Source organism: Pinus tabuliformis, chromosome 6 (assembly GCF_031772625.1).
Source record: "Pinus tabuliformis cultivar Carrire ecotype Pingquan chromosome 6, CPIR1, whole genome shotgun sequence".
Taxonomy (NCBI): Eukaryota; Viridiplantae; Streptophyta; class Pinopsida; order Pinales; family Pinaceae; genus Pinus; species Pinus tabuliformis.
The window spans coordinates 111,467,644-111,489,009 of NC_142292.1; the positions used below are offsets into that span (position 1 = coordinate 111,467,644).

At 34.8% G+C, this 21,366-nt stretch overlaps 2 non-coding genes across 2 annotated transcripts; both read right to left on the reverse strand.

The window, feature by feature from the left end:
• Positions 1-14,062: 14,062 nt before the first annotated feature.
• On the reverse strand, positions 14,063-14,134 carry TRNAD-GUC (transfer RNA aspartic acid (anticodon GUC)). Its single transcript has one exon. It is a non-coding gene; the product is annotated as a tRNA-Asp (tRNA).
• Positions 14,135-14,269: 135 nt separating this feature from the next.
• TRNAG-GCC (transfer RNA glycine (anticodon GCC)) lies at positions 14,270-14,340 on the reverse strand. Its single transcript has one exon. It is a non-coding gene; the product is annotated as a tRNA-Gly (tRNA).
• Positions 14,341-21,366: the final 7,026 nt, after the last annotated feature.

Below are 21,366 nucleotides of genomic sequence, written 5' to 3' on the forward strand. Positions count from 1 at the left end.
TTGGTCTCAAATTCGTGGACCAACTATAAGTTTATAATTTCAGCAGCTTCTCATAGGTTCTTGCATGCCTTATAACATTTTCAATTGACATATTCCATTTATAGGCAGCAGAAATTGGGAATTTGAGCTTCGATGCCAAAGCCCTAACAAAAAGCGGCTTCAAAACTTTATTCCAGCATATGTTTCTGTATCTCTAGAGGAGGAATTTCACTGGCCTTGTTGCTAGAACTATGTACATTTCAACCACGAAGATCGCCAGAGGATATGATTTGTGGTAAGAGTATTCATTGTTGTCAGTACAAACTCAGATCCCTTAGAGTCGATGTTGCACAACTTCAACAAATAGGCCATGAACGCTGAGAATTTGGTCTCAAATTCATGGACCAACTATAAGTTTATAATTTTAGCAGCTTCTCGTAGGTTCTTGCATGCCTTCCAACGTTTTCAATTGACATGTTTTGTTTAAAGGTAGCGAAAACTAGGAATCTGAGCTTGGGTGCCAAAGCCCTAACAGAAAGTGGTATAATCAGAGCCGACATAACAATAATAATGTAAAGGCGCAATAATAACAATAGTGGGCTTCTATGGGGCACAATAATAACAATATGGGGACTACATGGGCACAAAAATATAATAAGGGGGTTGCACTAATAACAATAAGGGGTTACACTAATAACAATAAGGGGACCTAACATGCCCCTCTCCTTCAAAGAATGGTGTCCTCAACGCTTTAGTAGTTCTGGATGCTTATGTATAAAATTCTCGTCCTCCCATGTGGAATCTTCAGTGGGTAAGTTCTTCTACTTGATGAGATACTTTGAAATTTATCGATTTTGTAGCTGTCGGGTTCTTATTTCCATGATTGCTTCAGGTTCTAATTGATTTTTCATTCCTTGTCAAGTTCCAACAATATTGTTTGAACTGGGAGCTTGTCACTTATAACCTTCTTTAAGCATGAAACATGGAAAACTGGGGGCACTTGAGAAGATGCAGGAAGCTCCAATTTGTATTCCATAGTACCAATATTTTGCAACGCCTTGTAAGGACCATAGTACTTTGGTGATAAATTGTTATCCTTCTTAGCTTGCTTGAGGGACATTTGTTTGTATGGTTGTATTCATAAAAATACCCATTCGCCTATATCAAAACTTATTTCGTTGCGATGTTGATCTTCCTGTTGTTTCATTTGATTCTGTGTGAAAGTGAGGTTATCCTTTTTCTTCTTGATATGTCCTTCTATATTGAAAGTTTGAGTGGTAATTCCTACCAATGCATTACAAGATATGGTCTGATTCATTTCTTCTTTCTCTGGGGTTGGCTCCTGGTGTATATCCTCTTCTTTTGACATTTCTTGATCATTTTCTTCCTCCTCTTCACAATCAATGTAAAATAATTTATTTTTGGCAGACTTATGATCTTTAGTGTATTTTCTATCACAATTGTAACAAAGGTAATTTTCTCCTTTTTCTTCCAATTTTTGTGGTGTCAACCTTAGGTTGTGGAAGGCTAGGAGCAACAACACTTCCATCTTTATAATTGTGAGTGGTAGGATTTCCTATTGCCATAATTTTTCTTTCCATCCTGAATGCCTTCTCCAATGAATTAGGTTCCCAAAGATGAACTTCATGTTGAATGTTATCCTTTAAAGTCCGTATGAAGACATCAATCCTCTGCTTCCCTGGAATATCATTTACCCTTATATTCAATTTTTTTAAGTACTCAATGTGCTTTGCCATTGAACCCTTTTGTTTGAGATTTATCAATTGGCTAAAGAAGGTGTTGCTCTTTGTATCCTCATAATGTGCTATCATTTCCTCCGTAAAAGTTTACCAAGTGACAAGTGGTTTGCGAGAACAAATCCCTTTATACCATAAAAATTGATTTGGTTCTAAATATAAAGATGCAACACATACCTTTTGTAACAGTTGCACATCATGTAGATCAAAACATTTTTCCATTTGTAGTATCCATGTTATGGGATCCTTGCCATCAAACTTCCTCATATTGATATTTGGAATACGGTGGGTCTTCAATCCAATGTTAGATTCTATGAAATCATGATTAACATTTATTTTTTTCTTATCATGGGTTTCCTCTACTACCTTTTCGTCATTAGGAGGCCTTTCTTATAGAAGCTTTGTCCCACCTTCCTTCAAACTTTCCATGTCTTTATTCGAATCTTCCATGTATTTCTTTAAATTTTCTTCCATGGCACATATAAAACTATTTATCTTAGCTCCAATCGCATTCTTCAACTAATCCATCCAATTTTGCTTACTAGGTGTTTCTCTTTTCTTGATTCGAGTCACTATTTTTCTTTCTTTTAGGAGCTCAATATTTAAATGACTGTAACTCTGTAATTTCAGATCTTTAAGTTATGAAATTGTGTCTTGTGGTATCCCTCTGAGTCCTCTTTCCAATGCCACAAGTATAATTGAAATTGGATTCTCCATGAAAGATTTATGCCCAACCTCCCAAGATGACCTGATTATATAATTTTTTAGTAGAGAGAACTTGTACAAAATTCCATGTCTCACTATTTCAAACTTCGGACCTGAAATTGATACACAAAGAATTAAAGTTCGTCCTATTTCTGTAAATTCTTACGAAATTTCAATATGATTCTTAGAGAGAAAGTTATGACGATTTTCCCAAGGTCCCCTATTTGGGATGTAATTGGGAGCCTGCAAAAAACCTAAATGTCTTGGACCATATCTCCGAAAATATAGTGAAACAAGATCTAAAATTCGGGCCCGAGCTTCACCAAGATTTAAACTCAAATGGGTTTTAATTTTAGAGTTTGAACCTTCGTAGAAATAAAATTATAGTGAAAAGGACACGATGCCCCATTTGATATGGAATTTTGGAGCTTTGCAAAAACCCTAACTTCCTCAGATCATATCTCCGAAAATAGAGCGAGACAAGATCTGAAATTTTTACCCTAGGTGCATAATGATTTCAGCTCAAATGGTTTTTTTTTAGCTTCTGAAACTTTGTAGAGAAAAAGTTATAGCGAAAATGCCACGATGACCTGTCTGGAGCAGAGAAACCCTAGAATCCAAAGCTCTGATACCAAATGTTATGAACTAGCTCACAAAAAGATAGAAAAGATATATCAACAACTTCAAATTCAGCCTCTTCGAGGGGGAAACTTCCTTTACCTTACACAAATGAACAATTCTTGGATGATACAAATGGCAATACCTCCTTTCTATATATAGGAGTTTAAGGGGTCATAATATAATCAAAGCCGACATAACAATAATAATGTAAGGGCACAACAATAACAATAGTGGGCTTCTGTGGGGCACAATAATAACAAAATGGGGACTACATGGGCACAACAATATAATAAGGGGGTTGCACTAATAACAATAAGGAGTTACACTAGTAGTATAGGGACCTAACATATACTCACAACAAATTTGGTTATTCAAGTTCATAGCATAACTAGCCTCCAATATCAACTATTTGGTTGTCCTTCACCAAACATACTTCAACAAATACACTCAAAAATCCAACTACTCCAACATATCAGCCTCCCAAAAAGTCTCACAACCTTATCTCTCTACCTGAGGTACTTTGATGCCATTGTTCTAGGTCTAAGGTCAGTTTCAACCTCTTCTAGGGCTTAGGCCCTCCTCAAAAATTATGCACAATGATGTTGTGGCCTTTTGGCCTTCTATAGTAGACAAAAATGAGGTTTTTAGGCCTCTTCCCATGGCTTTGGCCCTCCTCCCTTACACAGAATGAAACACACACTTCAAATAGAATTTCGGTAGGCTAATTTGGCCTAGAAACAAATTCTTCTGGGGCTCAAAATAGAGACAAACTTCAACCTCTTCACATGCATAGTGTTGAAGAATGTAACTAGCGTCAGTCTTCATAATTGTATTTGAATCATGATGTAATTTATTTGTCAAAAGAAAGAAACAAGAATTTTATTATTAAAGAAACTGACTTATTAAAGCATAGGTTTCATGCTTGGGTCAATGGTTTATAGGTCAAAGCCTCCATTGTAGGAATCTAGGGTTAATTTCAAGTGTACTTGTCCATGTCATGATGTCATAGACCCTTCTTGGGAATTCTCAATAAAGTAACAAATTTGTTTTGATGTAAATTAGGTCTTCGAGGCCTCCTCCACCTAGTCAGCCTCAAACTAGACAAGTCAATCTAACTGAGGGTCAGAATCTTCTATATAAAGGCAACAACTCGACCTCATTTGAAACACTCACTCATCAATTTCGATATACAATTTATGGGACAAGAAAAAGGTGTGAAATTCAAGGGAAAAATCTAAGAAAAGGGCTAGCTAAGGAGAAGGAGGCCTCTATCAAGCACAAGAAGTTGAAATTCTCTCTCTCTCTCTCACATGTGAAGTTGCCGAGTTGCTGGAAGGGCCGAAACTGAAATTCTGAAGCTGGGCCAAAATTCTGGAGTTGTTGGGGGCCGAAATTGTGGGTTTTAGTTGGGTTGTATTTGTTGGAAAAGAAGATACTATTGAAGTTTGTTTAATTATATTGGAAGTCTGACTTGGTGGAGGAGGAACATCTTTTGGTATATCTCAACTTGAATTTTCTAATGGAAGAGTTTGAATGGGTTTTCCCATATATATGGGCTTTAGCCTTGGTTGAGTGCCTACATTTGGTGTCATTGATCTTCGTGTTTTGTTTTGATGATTGCTTGATGAAACAAAGATAAAATAAGAACATAAGAAAGCTAATAAGAACACAAAGATATCATAAGTAATTATCAACATAAGAAAATTTTTCTGCGTTTCCAATTTTCTAACATGGTACAGAGTTAAGGTGAAGAAGGAAGAAAAATGAAGTTTGAAGCTCTATTAAAGAAAAGGGGATCAAAGGAAGATTATTAAGGAAAAGGATTATATAGAGAGAGGCTTACTATTTGTAGGAACTATGTCAACTACAATGAAGGAAAAATACAAGCTAGAAGGAGCCTCCAACTACAGGGCATGGAAAAAGAGGATAGATGTTATCCTCGCTAAGCACAAAGTTTTGGATATTGTTCAAGGAAAGGTCAAGAAGCCTATAGATGATGTTGGAAAAGCGAAATTCAGAGAAACTGAAATCTTGGCCATGAATATAATAATAGATGGAGTAAAGAACAAGGTAATTCCATTCATATCCAACACAGACTCTACTCAAGAAATGTATGAAGCTCTTTCCAAGTTATTCACCATTGACAAGAGACAATATTGCATCATCATATTTTGTAAGGATATCTAGAATAAGAGACGAACTCCAAGCAATAGATGAGGTTGTGCCAGAAAATGAACTCGTAATTGCTTCTCTTCTAGGTCTACCAAAATATTGGAGCGCTTTTGCATCAAGAATTAGCAGTTGGAAGGATACTCCAACATTCGAACAAATGTGGAATGCACACAATCAAGAAGAAGCCCACTTATATTTAGTAAACAAAAAGAAGGACGATGAACAAGACAACACCTCTAATGGCTATTCCACTCATCACAAGAAGAAGATAACATTCAAAAAATTCAAAGGACCAAGAAACAAAGTTGACCTATCTGAGATTGAATGTTATAATTGTCACAAGATGGGTCATTGCAAAAGTCATTGTCCAGAAGGTCCAAGGAATAAGAAGAGAGAAAGAGAACATGCAAATGTTTCTGATGAAGCTCCAACTAAGAGAAACAAGACTGAAGAATCCAAAATCAAAGATCTATTTTCCAAATACTCTTAGGGAATACTATCCCTCACATATCCTTCTATCTTAAGTTTTGCAATGTTTTATTTTATGTTTTGATTTCTAAAGTTTGTAGGTCTAACATATCTTTTTAGAACATTTTTGAATTATTTTTTATAAGTTATAGGTGTCCCTCAGAAATATTGGATTAGGAGGGAGCCTTCACTATTTCACCAAAATATAAGTATCGTGTTCCTTGTTTCCTCTCTTATGTTTGGTTTCCCTCTCATATCAAGATTTGTTTGTATTATATGTTAGTAACCTTTCCTTTGTATTTTCTTTGGTAGGAAATATTGTAGAATACACAAAGGTTATGGAGGATAATTCAAAGAAAAGACTTGAAGCATGAGAGAAGTTATGTTGCAAAGGAATCCCTTCAAGAATTGATGTACTACAAGGTTTTCTAAAGAATAACTCAAGGTATGTCTTAAATTACAAGTTTTGTTACAAGGTTCTCTTCATACAAAAGGTATGGTCACTCTTCTTTTAAAATTTACTTTATATTACTGACATCTTTATGTCTAGGGTTTTGAATCATAAAGATTCTTGTTTGGGTGATTAATCATTATATTGAATCTAACCTCATTACTCTATCATTTGATCATTCTTGTGAAACCTTAACCATTAGGATTCACTGTAAAACTTAAGCCTCTTGATGCTAAGGGTATGTCAATATTGAATAATGAAACCCTAGTCTTCTTAGGGTTGTTGATAAAGTCTATAACATCTGATGAAATTATATTCTTTTGAAGTTTAGGGTTTAGGGTTTTCATAATGTTATGATAAAAATCCTAGTCTTTTAGGGTTTGGTGAAATAGGGTTTATGAACAAAACCCTTGCCATAGTTATAGTAAGATCCTAGGAATGGAAACCTAGGTGTACATTCTTCCGCATGAATTAAACCCTAGTCTAGTCAAAATTATTGTATATCTAACTTTGATGTATTGATGTTTGTGTCTTGGGTTTACCTAGTAGGTATGAATATTAATATGAGATGATAGCACATGATAATGAAACCCTAGATATGTATACACATGTATGTTATTTTTTATAGTTGATGAAATCTAGGGTATATAACAAAACCCTAGTAGATATTGATATTCTAGGACATGATGATATTGTTTTCAATTATTGATATGATTTAGCTTTGATGATAATATCTAGGGTTTGCAACAAACCCTAGTAGAGTTTGACATGTAAATTCTAAAAGTACATTTTTGAAACCTTATATGTATATTAGGATTACTATTTGATTAAATTGTTGATATCTAAGGCTTTGTGTCTCGAAGATGGAGCATAGGGTTTATGAAAAAACCCTAATAAGAAGTTTGAGTCTAGAATATAAAAGATATGACCCTTGTTGATTATGAACCTAACCAAAATTAGGTATTTGATGTCTAAAGCTTGAACATTTTGATGCTTCCATTATAATGACATGATTTTGATATGTTTAATTTCATGCATCTATATATTTATTAAAGTTTTGCAGGTACATAATCTTCAAGATGTTGGAGATGTTTGTAATTAAATATGATGATAAGCATGATGAAGGAAGTTATAAGACTGATGATGATCAAGATGACATAAGAAAGTGAAGTATATCCGATGTTGTTGATCTCCCCAAGTTGAGAGGGAGTATGGATAAAAGAAAGGGTGTATTGGGCATATTATGACAACCATAATGAATACCTTGAATTAAGAATGAAAGTATTACAAATGGATTTACAAAAGACTTAAAGAGAACTTAAAATATTTGGTATTACTAAAGAAATGAAAGAAGAAAACTTCTGAAAAGTTGTATTTAAATAAACTGATGATGATATAAGTAGCATCAAGATGATTGAGGACCTCGAAGGTTTGTGTTTACTTGTATATATATTTGAAAATTTATTACTGATTAAAGTTGTGATTGTGTAGGATGTCTCCATAAAAGGTTGAACATTTGAAGCATGCTTGGATTGGTGGAGATATCCAATTTAGTTTATTAGGAGAGATTAAGCATCTTATGGCAAGATGCTTGGGAGGACATCTGGGCAGCCTATGTGATGATGTATAGATCCCGATGTAAGGAGGGTGGCGTTGGTCATGGAGCTCCAACCTTGGATATAAACCTAGATCTCTGCGTTGATAGTAGAGCTTAAAAGCCTTATGGTACCTATAGTGGCTAAACCTCGAGTCCATCTTAGTCCCACTTGATTAGAGTACCCTGGTCAGGTATCTAATGTTTAGCACTATGTGTCTTGTGACTCTTCATAGAGCATATAATTTTGAGATCTTCCATGTACCTTTGTATATATGTAATCATGAATACCTCCCTAGTTAAGAGGGATTGTTGAAGAATGTAACCAATGTCGGTCTTCATAATTATATTTGAGTCATGATGTAATGTATTTGTCAAAAGAAAGAAAAAGGAATTTTATTATTAAAGAAATTGACTTATTAAAGCATGGGTTTCGTGCTTGGGTCAATGGTTTATAGGTCAAAGCCTCCATTGTAGGCTTATAGGGTTTATGTAAAGTGTCCTTGCCCATGTTCAATAATGTAATAGACCCTTCTTGGGAATTTTCAATCAAGAAACCAATTTATTTTGATGTACATTAGGTCTTTGAGGCCTCCTCCACCTAGTCGACCTCAAACTGGACAAGTCGACCTAACTTAGGGGAAAAATATCCTATATAAAGGCATCAACTCGACCTCATTTGACATACTCACTCATCAAGTTCGATCTACAATTTATGGGACAGGAAAAAGGTGCAAAATTCAAGGGAAAAATAGGAATGGGTTAGCAAAGGAGAAGGAGGTTTCTATCAAGCACAAGAAGTCGAAATTCTCTCTCTCTCTCTCTCTCTCACACACACACACACACGCACACACACGTGTGAAGCTGTTGAGTTGTTGGAGGGGGCGAAACTGCAATTCTGAACCTGGGTCGAAATTCCGAATTTGTTGGGTGCCAAAATTATGGGTTGTTGTTGGGTTGTAGCTGCTAGACAAAAAGAGACTATTAAAGGTTGTTGAATTATATTGGAAGGCTACTTGGTGGAGGAGGAAGGTCTTTTGGTCTAGGGTCTTGGTCTATCTCAACCTGAATTTGCTAATGGAAGAGTTTGACTATGTTTTGATCCGTAAACTTCCGTCGATATTCCACCAGACAATTCGTCACAACATATATGATAATATTATATTAAAAATATGATATTCTACACTATTACAGTTTTATTAAAACTTTAAGATTTGTAGATTTAACTGTAATTAGTGCATGCATGCAAACGGAAATTATGTAAAAAATTAGAGAACGACAAAATAATCTCACGCACACATATAAGAAACAAAATATTCTCTTTGGGAAACCCTTTTGGGAGAAAAACCCATCTAAAAGATGAGGCTGCTTCGCTCTCTTTTTCTGTCTGGAAATATGGTTGCAGGTACAAAGAAGTAATGTTTGTGGCCTGTGGGTTGCTACAATGCATAGATCCTCTCTATGTGCTTTACCTCCTATCTCTCCTGGCTATCTTTGCTCAGCTATGGAACAAAATGCTCTCGAAAGAATGGAATGCCTCTTCCTCTTAGTGGCCCAGTTATAACACAACTTGATAGCCTACTAGTGGTTAATTTTGACTACATCAACTCTTAACTAGAGTTACAATATAGACTCTTCTAGAGTCTTTTACATCATAATCACGTGGCTAGCCCCTTTTCCATGAATAATGGGGGCTAACGTGGCATCCTCCTGAACTATAGGTGTGAAAACAGGAAGGTCAACTTCTGAGTGGCATAACTTTTGCATACAGACTCCGATTGACGCATTGCTTGCATGGTTGGAAAGATCTTTTTGTGTAAAATAGCAAGAAATGAAGCCACACGAGAGCGACAAATTTTTACCCCCCAAAAAGTCGTTTAATACATCAAAACGCTCCTGGAAGGTTTTAGACCCAGTTTTGCCAAACTGGGTCCCGCTGGTAAAAAAGGTCACATGAGCTTATTCGTCTATTTTTTCCACTCCAAATGCATCGAGATGGATGAAAAACAATATAGGGATCCAATCCGGATCAATTTTCCCCTATAGAGGGGGTTTAGCCCTGGTTGAGTGCCTACATCTAGTGTCATTGATCTTCATGTTTTGTTTTGACGATTGCTTGATGAAACAAAGATAAAAGAAGAACATGAAAAAGTTAATAAGAACACAAATATATCACAAGTAATTATCAACATAAGAAAATCTTTTTGCCTTTCCGATTTTCTAACACACAAAACAAACTTCATTTTGTCCCTTTCATAGCTCAACTTCTCCTTCATTTAACATCTCCTTTCTTAGGCATGTGTTGATCACAAGAATGAATTTCTATGTTTTGTTGAATGGCCTCTCCCCGGTCTCACAAATTTATAGCTCTCCAAAGTTGTCTTAAAAGCCCCCTTTTGTCCATCAAAGGTGCTCTCTACAACAAAGAGAATAAACAAGTAATATCTTTGGGTTTCAAGCCCACAACTTTGGGTCCAAAACCCATTGGATTGGGTACTTTTCCCATAAGGTGGGTCAAATCCTCACAGATCAGGTACCCCAGACTTGTGGGAGTACCTCCCAAGCTACACTTTTCAACAACTTTTCTTTTGCATTTATGCTTTATCATTGGCATAACATTGTATTATTTACGCGTAGATCTCATCAACACTGCATTGTGATGTTCATGAAGATATCTCATTGGTATTTCATTGAATGAGTTGCAATTACATTACAACTGAAACAATTCTTGTCATCAAATCATATTAACCACTTATTGCTAAGCTCAAAACTAAACACCAACATTATTAATTCATGGGCCCTTTATCACAGCCATATGGAAAATTCCATCAATTAAAAAAGAAAAAATCACATATCATAAACCATAGAATCAAAATTTGCATAATACACCCAAAACACTGTTAATTATAATTATAATGAAGAACTAGAAACCAACATTGTCACCCCTTGTGCCTTTATCATAGCCACATGGAAATGACACATGGAAATGGCCATCAGGGGAAAGAAGGAAACATCACATACCATGAACCATGAAATCAAAATCATTACAATGCACCCAATATACTACAACATCAAAACACCAAAAATCTAGGTGGTATGGACAAATGGATTATTTAAAGAAAGAATAAAGTGAAATGGTGCTAATGTGAAAGTTGTCAAATGTTTAGATTATAGTGATATTTTTATCTCGATTGTAGATTTTAGGAATATCTTAAAATCTGACATAGAAAAATAAAGTCAAGTTTTTACATTGCTTTTATCCAATAGTTCCAAGACATTCCCAAAATCTACAGTGTCTTGATTTTAATTTACTTTTATCGCTAAATATCGTTGAGATAATTGCACTTTAACGATGATGGTAGGTTGACTATTTGTCGAGGAAAATGGTGTTGAACTCTATATTCTTTTGGCCACTGTCACGGCCAATCTTGATCATTCATAGTTAGAACCAGCCTGGCGTTTTTTATTAGTTAAGGCTGACGTTTCTATTCTGACACCTTAAAAAATTTTAGATAAAAAAATTGTCTCTGGAAGTCGTGTAATAAAGGAATTAGTAAGTCGACAAATACTCTTTCCCATTGTCATAGTTAATATGCCACTGAAGTTAAGTTGAGGGTGGATAGTGAATATGAACCATAGTCTGTATGTGAAAGGTTTAAAATAATGATGTCAATGAATTTGAACAATAAATGGTTGAATTATGAATTTGAAAAACTAATGGTTTTCTAGAGAAGGAAGAGAGTCCAAATGTTTTTTTAAAGAATCAAATGGTTTTCAGAATTGAATTATGAATAATTTGAAAAATCAATGGTTTTCTAGAGAAGGAAGAGAGTCCAAATGGTTTTTGAAAGAGTCAAACAATTCAATAATTTGAAAAATCAATGGTTTTCTAGAGAAGGAAGAGAGTCCAAATGGTTTTTTAAAGAGTCAAATGGTTTTCAGAATTGAGGAGAGTTGATGGAAGGATTCAAGGTTGTTGATTTCTTCTTTAGAGTGATTATATATATGGACTGGAATAAAAGATGATTTGCGTTGTGATTTTATATTAGAGTTGGATTTATTAAATATGAAAAGGTTTTAAGAGCAACCATATGTGTAATCCCTCATAGCATTTTAGATATGGATTTTAATTTGGTTTTTTTTTCACAGAAAAAGAAATTGGTAATTTTATTTTATATTACAAAATTAGAATGTGTAGATGTTTTTACCATTCCAATCAGTATACAGCCTCAGAGCATTTATCAGTCAAAACGAACAGATAAGATATAAATCTTTGGAGAATCAGTCCAAGAGGGGCAAAAACAAAATGCTGAAGAGCTTAGCAATCAGATAATATCATAGGAAGATCTTTCAAAATCTGTAGTAGTGTTTGTAAACCATAACATAAACAGAGTTCTGATTACCAAAAACATGTCCATTGCTAAACCCAGCCATCAGCTTTATGCTAGCTGAAGCCAAGATTCATGAAGATACTCTATTTGGGCGCCTTGATATTTTTCTTGTACTTTCTACATGTCTCAGTCTAACACCAATCTATCTGCTTCCTAGTTTCTCTGGGCTGAAAACATGATCAGATGAGAGATGAGAAAAATTTAATGTGTTATGTTTTATATTTTGGAATAGTGGTTGAAATGCATAATTATGCAGAGAGAAAGTGCATGTCAGCCAGTTGAAAACCAACTGATAATGACCCTGTTTATGTAAAGTTCCTCTCTCCATGGCATGATGCAAAAGAAGTTTAAGGCCAAGCAAAAAGCCCAAATGTAATGTGTGTTTGACATTACTCATTGAGAAGATTTGTTTGTAGAATGGAGTTAAACTTCCAAGATAACTAACCTTTGAATGGCAGCATGCTGAGAAGAGGGAGACGAGTTTTCAAAAATACCATGGTTTTAGGCAATCCAGATGATTAAGTAAAAGAGAAAGATAATTTAGCAAGAATAGAGTAATATACCAAAAATTTATGACTTAGTAGTAGAGATTTTAATGAGTGTACTCCTTAATCTTATGAAAAAGGATCAAAAATGTTCCCACGGCATTTGAAATCAAGAAATAACATCTCACTGTGCCAACTACTCAATTATCAGATTATCTTGATGATTGACAAAATATATTTAAAAAAAAATATGAAATAGATTTTGATCCAATTATCTGTACACAAGTCATGAAACAATTTGATATGGTCCATCTGAGTATAATAATGAAACCTCGAAACCTTGTTTCATCTAAATTCCCATACATATGAGAAGCCTTGTTTCATCTAAATTCCCTTCCCTATCTCCTTTGGAAAAGCATTCAAAACTAAAATGCGATTTAGTTTCTTCCTCTACACAAAAAAGATAACATTTGCGGGCTGCTAAGACCTTTTCTAAAGATTATCCCACGTGATAGCACACAAAAATAAAATGTGATTTGGTTTCTTCCTCTAAACAAAGAAGATAACATCTGCATCTGCAGGCTGCTGGGACCGTTTCTAAAGATTATCCCACGTGAGAGCTTTCCTGTGAATTAAAAGCCAAATCCAAAGAATGGAGTAACAAAATTGTGGAACATATCCCAAAAAGAATTTGGAGAACAAATCAACTGATTAAACAACCAGATTCAAAACAAAAAATAATCCACATGATTCCTTTTATGTATATCCTCATTTTTTAGTGGTGATGTTTTTAACGCTTTTTTTAATAGAATTTAAATAAATAAATATAAAATTTACAAATAATTCATAAATAATAATTTATGAAAATCTCTATTTCCATAGTCTTAAAGATGGGAACCTACTATAATTTCGACCAGGATATAATTTTTGGTTACAAAGATTCACTCAAATTAACTTATATTTTGGAATTTCACCCGGATGCAATCTTTGGTTACAAAAATTCACTCAAATTAACGTAACTTTTGGAAAAATGATTGAAATCTATTTTAAATAAATTTGTATTTTATGTTTGAGTTCAATTTTGAAATGTGGTTTCAACCAAAATTAAAAGTAATATTGGTGTGCAATGAGTGCACAAAGGTCATGGTTTTTTATACATTAAGCCCATTAAATGGGCAGCGATTGTGGCTTGTTGCTTAGCCACAAGGACCGCGTAAAATGCAGGAAAGGAGACGCCGTTGCCGGGGATCGAACCCGGGTTACCCGGGTGACAGGCGGGAATAGTCACCACCATATTACAACGACAGCAGAAAATAAAACGATTCTGCCACAATCCTTCTGAAATCCAAGCTGAAATGGAGGAAAAGTTTCCAATGAATGGGCAACGATGGTGGCTTGTTGCTTAGCCACAAGGACCGCGTAAAAGGCCGGAAAGGAAACGCCGTTCCCGGGGATCGAACCCGGGTCACCCGCGTGACAGGCGGGAATACTCACCACTATACTACAACGACAGCAGACGGTAAAATGATTCTGCCACAACAAATCTAAGCTGAAATGGAGGAAAAGTTTACAAAAGCAACATACATGAACCTTGCACCAGCAAACCCCAAAACCTAATGAGAAAAGAAACCAGACATCCTCGTTGGTGCACCAGCCGGGAATCGAACCCGGGTCTGTACCGTGGCAGGGTACTATTCTACCACTAGACCACTGGTGCAGATATAAAATGGTTTTCTCTTAATTATTTTCAGCCAGTTCTTGCTTCCTCGGTTTTATGGTTTCACATTAGAAAGTGAAACTATTCCACTTCCCGCCCAACGGGTAGAGTTGAGGTGGAAAGAATAAGAAACTTCCGGAAGGAAAAAGGTAATACAGAAAGTACAAAGAATATATATATACATGAATGCTCGGAAAGAAAGAAAGTAAGTACGTCTAAAATAAGAAGAAAGAAGTCTGTTACGTGGAAATCAAGTGATTTAAATATAAATCACTTTGAGCTTAGTTTTATATTTCAAACCCTCGGGAGTTCAGATGTGATTTCAGAGTATACCAGTGCATTAGGCCCACGCCCTCAGCTATGAGAAACTCTTCGCTAACTATATTGAAAAAATACGCATAAATAATTTTTTAAAGATAAAGTACAGGCGATAGATGTACAATACATAAGAAATGTAATAAAATACAATAACACATGCAACTCTGTCTCATCATTTCCTCCCCTTCTTATGGGAATTTGTTCAGATATGGGGAAAGCGTTGCTCTCTAAACGTTCACGGGGACATCTACTTAATTTGAAGGGTCTATGAGTTTTTTTAAAGCAATTTGTACTAGTATTAGTCTTGAGGAGAAAGATATTTTTTTCCCTAAACATGATGGATGGCTATGATGTGTGGATATTTAAATATTTATTTGTATAAATAGGATTAAATTTTATTATCAATGCAGAAATTTAGAAAAGTTTCAATAGTAAATTTCATTTCTTTGTATTTAGTTTTAATTTTCAATAATTATCATGATCTTGTATGGAATGAAGTTGTTGAATGCCTTCCATGTTTACAATCAAAAGCAATATAAGTATGTTAAAGACGACGGGAAATGCATGCATAAAAAAAACATTTTATATATTGTAAAAGGAACATAAATAAAGTTGCATTTGAATGGATTGAGCATGCTCTTCTTCATGAATGAGACATATGGAACTAAAGGATTTGAGCAAATCCATGTTTGAAGTAGATTAGGAGACAAATAATTGCATGGTATAGGGAGTCCTCCCTACTTGAGAATGAAGTTTTCATAATCTTCTTGAAACATTGCTAACTGAATACAATATTGTAATAGAAGCTCTAAATAGACAAAAGTAAAGAGCTTCATTTAAAGAAGGATCCCCTAAGAGTGATGGTGTCAAGATGATTTTTTGATGAAAGGCTTGCAATATAGTGGAGTTGCAATAGTCTACTGCATCTCAATGGTGTAGGCAACTTGAAAATCTAACAATGAAGCGTGTTACTAAAAAAATTAGGTAGAAGAACATTATTGCAGTTGATTTTGCTTACCATATCTAATAAAAAATTTCAATACTATGTTAGATAGTTCTAAGAAGAGGCAATTGTAACACCCCAACCTTTAACCCCCCATTGATATTATAAATTTCTTATGTTAATGTTTTGTGATAGCATGTAATGTGAAATGGGTTAAATACATGGAACAACTACAATTACATTTCTAATGTAAAATACTAAACATATGATCAAAAGGTGGAGCATTGCATTGATACAAACCATGAGCCATGAGTGGGAAACTAGAAGGGGGATATGCTAACAAACTTAGCCCGTTAAAATAGTCCCCAACTATAAATTAATTGGTTCAGCCAAATATTTAGAAAATCTAAGATGACTAAAGTCCCAAGAAAATAGTTAATAGGAAGGATTTGGTACTTGAACTACCAACTTCCAAGATTATGGATGTAGTTAGGATTCATACCCAACTGTTACACCAAGGTATCAACAAGGTACCTATGTAGAAGCTTATGATATTGACCCACAAATTTGTGGATTTGACCCACAAGTTTGAAAAAGAAATCCATGAAATCTTGGGAAAGAAGATAGAGAATGCAATGATTCTCACCTCGAGAAAACAAGGGTTGTTCACCAATGGGTCCGATGACCATATTTGGATGAGAAAGTGTGTCAAAAATGTTGTTGATTGATGGGAAAACCATGAGGATTTGATAGGTACATTTTTAGACTAACAAAATCGAGCATAAGTGTCCCAAACCCTAGTTGTAATATAGAGCTATGTTTTTTGGTGCTTGCCAGGCAAGGCACTGAGCATTGAGAAAGGGAAGGTCATCGAGAGATTGGTTTGTAGTGAAGGGGATCCCCCTGTGCTAGACAATTGAGAAACCACCCATGGCCATGTGTAGGCTCTTAGCTCTTTGGCATTTAAAGGGAACTTGTTAAGTTTTATGTGGATGAAGAAGAGTGATCTGAGAGAGAGTTACTTTCTAGGTGCTTGCTAAGCAGGGCACTAAGCACTAAGAAAGGGGAGGTCACGAAGGAACTAGTGGGAAGTGGAGGGGATATCCGTTTTCGCTTTGCAAGACAACTAATAACCCACCCATAAGATATGTGTATGCTCTGGGATTAGTGGGATTATAGGGAACTTGCTAAACTTATATTGATGAAGGAGAGTGGCCTTCATCACTCCACCTCGTAATGCCTAAGAAAGAGATAATATTCTCATGACTTCATGGTCTAGCTTTGGGGTGGCTAACTGAAAAGGATAGAACAAACAATTGAGCCTATGGTTGGGTGGGAAGTGGCTCATCATTCATCAGTTGCAAGCCATGGTATTTTTAAGGATTCAAATATTATGCCTATATATAGTATTATGGGCGACTATTATAGTTTGAAAAGTCATACATATAGCATATAGGCAAATATTCAATAAAAAAGCATGTAATTTACTATTAAAATTGGTAAAATTTGGTGAATATCACCCATTTAATCGTGTGTGTGTGTGTGTGTTTGAAAAATAGGTAAATTTTTAACCAAATTGGCGAATATTATTTTTCAAAAATGTCCAAAACATAGCTAATTGGCAAAATTCCACCCCTAAAATTTTCTCCATTGCAAGCGATTTTGTATCATGATCATATAAGTTCCCTTGTGGACTTCAAATTTGTAATGTAAATTATGTTAAATGAAATCGAAATGATATTTGTGCCCATGTATATTATGTGTCTTCCTACTAAATTTGCAAGTGAACTTGTATTGTGTATTTAATGGATGTTGTCTTAATGCAATGAGTTATTAGGCATATATCTCATATAAATTGTTAGTGGCTTGTCTAGGCTTTATTTATGGTTGTCACAAACCTCTTGGCAAGAAAACCCAGGGTTGAGAAATCACAAGATTTCAACCCCTCACCCTTATTAAAAAACCACAATGGCTAATTGGTTGTGACAGACTCTAAATGAGTCACAACCACAGGAGTTGGCTCTACTCCAGATAGAAAAAGGAGTCCTTGAATTTGTGGCTTACAAGCTAGGTGTCTAGGTGATGATGTCAACCTAAATGCAAGGGTAACTACCTATGTTTTAAAGTGAAAACTTAGAGGAAGGAGTCTTTACAAAATATCTAATCTATGGTGTTAAGAAATATCACTAATGAACTTGTAAATTAAATTGAGCCTTTAGAGCCTTTTAAATTGAGGTATTGTGAATATCTCTTTTGGGATAGTTGTAATAGTGAATTAGTTGGAATATACTTATGAATTAGGTTAGGAAGACTTGGAGGTCTTCCTTATGTGGTGATCTTATAAGTACATGGTATATTCATTGATTCAGATAGCCATGGGGTATAGCCCATGACCAAGTTGGGAAGTCTAAATGCCTCAAGCCATCATAAAGTTGAAGAGCCCTTGGGATGTCATGGATCTAGAAATTATCATTTTAGGGATGGTTATACCCAGGTTGTAGCCTTGTAGGTTAGTTTATCTTGTATTCTCTTTTACCCAGATAGAATCTTAAGTTTTACTAGGTTGAAATGTCTTAAGGTCTCACAAGAATATTGGGAGAAGTTAATTCACATAATGGATTGTGTTGATTACATAGCCTAACTCTCAAAATGATTATTAATTCTCATCGCGATATGTTAAATTCTTTAGTTTTATTCCTAATAGGGTTGTATGGTCAAGTATGGAGAAATAAACTCATATATATGAATGCAAGATCAAATTGAAGCCTAAAATACGTAATTAGGACTAAAATTACATCAATTATCTAGTTGGAAGTGTTAAATGTTTCCCTATTGAAGGATTTCAATAATCATGTCAAATTTAAATGTAAATGCGTGTTAAGGCATTATCTCTCATTTGGTGGAAATTTTGTCTTCATTCCTTATATTTTGGGCGGGGAATGGTATTCACTAAGTAAAAGAAACAAATATATCCAAATGTAATTTTCATATTTTCACTTGATAAAAAATGATATGAAATTGCCACTTTATATTTTCTCTTTTTTGGCAATACTATAAAGAATATATTTATGTTGATAAGACTATGTGATAATTCTTCTCCCCTATGTTGAGGATGGGTAAGTGTTAAATCTCTACATACCATTCTCGTAATGGATAATCGACTAAGTATTGGTTGTGCAAATTAAATGATGATGTAAATTTGTGGGAGGTTTCTCCACATCCACATCATTGGGAATAAACTAAGTTCTAGAGTTAGCTTCAGAGAACAGAAAAATTAATAAGGGTATTGTAAAATTTTATCTAAATAATATTTTGTCTTGGAAGGTGGTGCAAAGATTTGGATTTGGACATAATTAGTGCATACATATAAATTAAATGGCTATTAAATATGGATAGGCATCAAAACATTTATCTCATGATACATGTCACATTGCCAAAATTAAAAACTTCATAATAGACTAAATTATAGGTTTCTTTTAAATTATTATTATTATTATTAATTATAAAAAAGAATTAATATATGAGTTAAACATATACACATTTAAAAAATCATGTAACAAGATTCTTAATCATGGAGATTATTAACCTATAAATAGACTTTGTTACAATACCATGAGTTAATACCATGGATTATCAATACCACACGCTTAAAAAACCATAACTCGTTTCATAGTCAAAATATTCGATATATATATTTTTAATCTAAATTGATTTTATAACGTTTTTTAAATTAAATTAAAAAGTAAAAAGGGCATAACTACCTTTAACATAAATATCAACCCTCTATCCCTCTATCCTGAATATTCCATAGAGTTTAAATCCCTCATGTTGGCGTAATTAGTAGATAATAAATTTTATGATGGATGGGCTTGACAATGTTCCTGGTAAAAGGGTGAGAATTTCCTAGGTAAAATACATGCAATAAATATAAATTATTTAAGTTATAACCACATGGTAACAAACATAAATTAGTTTATGTCGGCACTAAAGAAATGAAATGGCATGGCTAGGTGGAATTGGTCCTATCAAGGTAGCACCCTTGGAGTGATATGTGGACTCTAGTTGCCACATCATCTACCACATGTCAAATGTATGAACATGTTGATGTGGCACTAGTACAGGGACATAATATGGTGTTATAGACTCACAATGAGACAAATTTTAGATTGTCTAAAAGGTCTTGGTGAGGAGAAGATGATGGGGGGTTTAGAAGTGGAATTTGAAGTAAGAGAAAGAAAAATTTATAACCCCACCTCCTTAAGATGGCTTAGGAGGTTGAGTGTGTTACAAAAATCCCTTAAATTTTTAAAATAAATCCAAAAATACATATATAATAAATTAAAATTGGGCCTTAGTTTCTTATTCTATTTATTTCCTTCATAATTCGAAACATGCATACATATATACATATGTATGTATGTATGTTGGGGCATGGATTTAAGGTTTGAGGTGTTGGAAATACTGAGAGGGGGGTGAATCAATATTTTTTTTTTCAATTGTTATTGTTTACCAGTTAGATCACATATAATTAGAACACAAAATGAATAATAAGAATAAATACTTTTATTAATATTAATAAATCAATACAATATTTGTGCAGGGTTCCAACCCTAGATGAAGACACCAAGCTTCAATCTCCCAGGCTCCAACCTATATTATGCCAAGCACCGACTTGGACTTCCCAAGGCTCCAACCTTGTCAGTTTGAGGCACCAACCTCTAGGGCTCTAACCCTATCTCTGGTATAGGCTCCAACCTGGTCTCTTGAGGACTCCTATCCTCAAGGGCTCCAACCATATCTTCCAAGGCACCAACCTTGTATCTATGAGGCTCCAACCTCTACGGCTCCAAACCTCAAATTTAATTCGCCAGGATAAGTTTGATGATTGTTCACAACTCCCAATATCTTCTTCAACGAGCCTTTTCTAGCTTCAACAATGCCTCCTCCAAATCACTTCATTAATGACAACCTTGTCTTCTTAGAAGGTGTCAACATTACTCTTCATATTACCCAAACCAAAGATCTCCAAACTTACTTCATGAGGGCTTTAGCACACCATCATCTCTCCAATAGTGTCTTCAAAATGGCTTCAAGTGATCTTTTAATTTATTTAATAAAATTATCCGAGAGAACTTCAAAAGGTGCTCCAAACGCCTTCAATGTCCTTCTCTAACAACATGATTTGTCCACTTCAAGTTTTCTTCAACGATTCCTTTAGTTTGTCCCAAAACTGCTCCTATAGCCTAGGCTTCAAAACTGCTTTCAAATTATTTCTCCAAGATTAACCTTCAAATTACACTTTGAGGAGGTCTTATGCCTTAGGTCTGAGCTATCTCCAAAATCATAAAAGTATGAGTGACTACTTCAGGGGTCTATTCATAAGTCTGTTCACAATGCCGAGGTCACTGCTTCAGAGGTTTGTGATATGCTTACTTCCAAGAAAAAACTCACAAACACTTCAATGCTCGTGTCGTCTTCATCTCCCTTCAAATGATGACAAATGTAACTTTACTCGGTCTCCAATGATGTATTTCTATCACAGATGTACACTTGTTGTCACATGAGTATTTCAATCACACATTTCTGAAATATGGAGCCTCGTTCTGAAACATTAATTCACTGTACCGAAACCTTACTTCACTGCTCTGAGGTCATACAGGTCTGATAATTAATATTTTCATGGGTCTGAGGCCTATTCCACTGCTTGGAAACCTGTCCAACAACAAATCCGAGCTATAACCCTTCACACTGGTTCAATTTTTTTT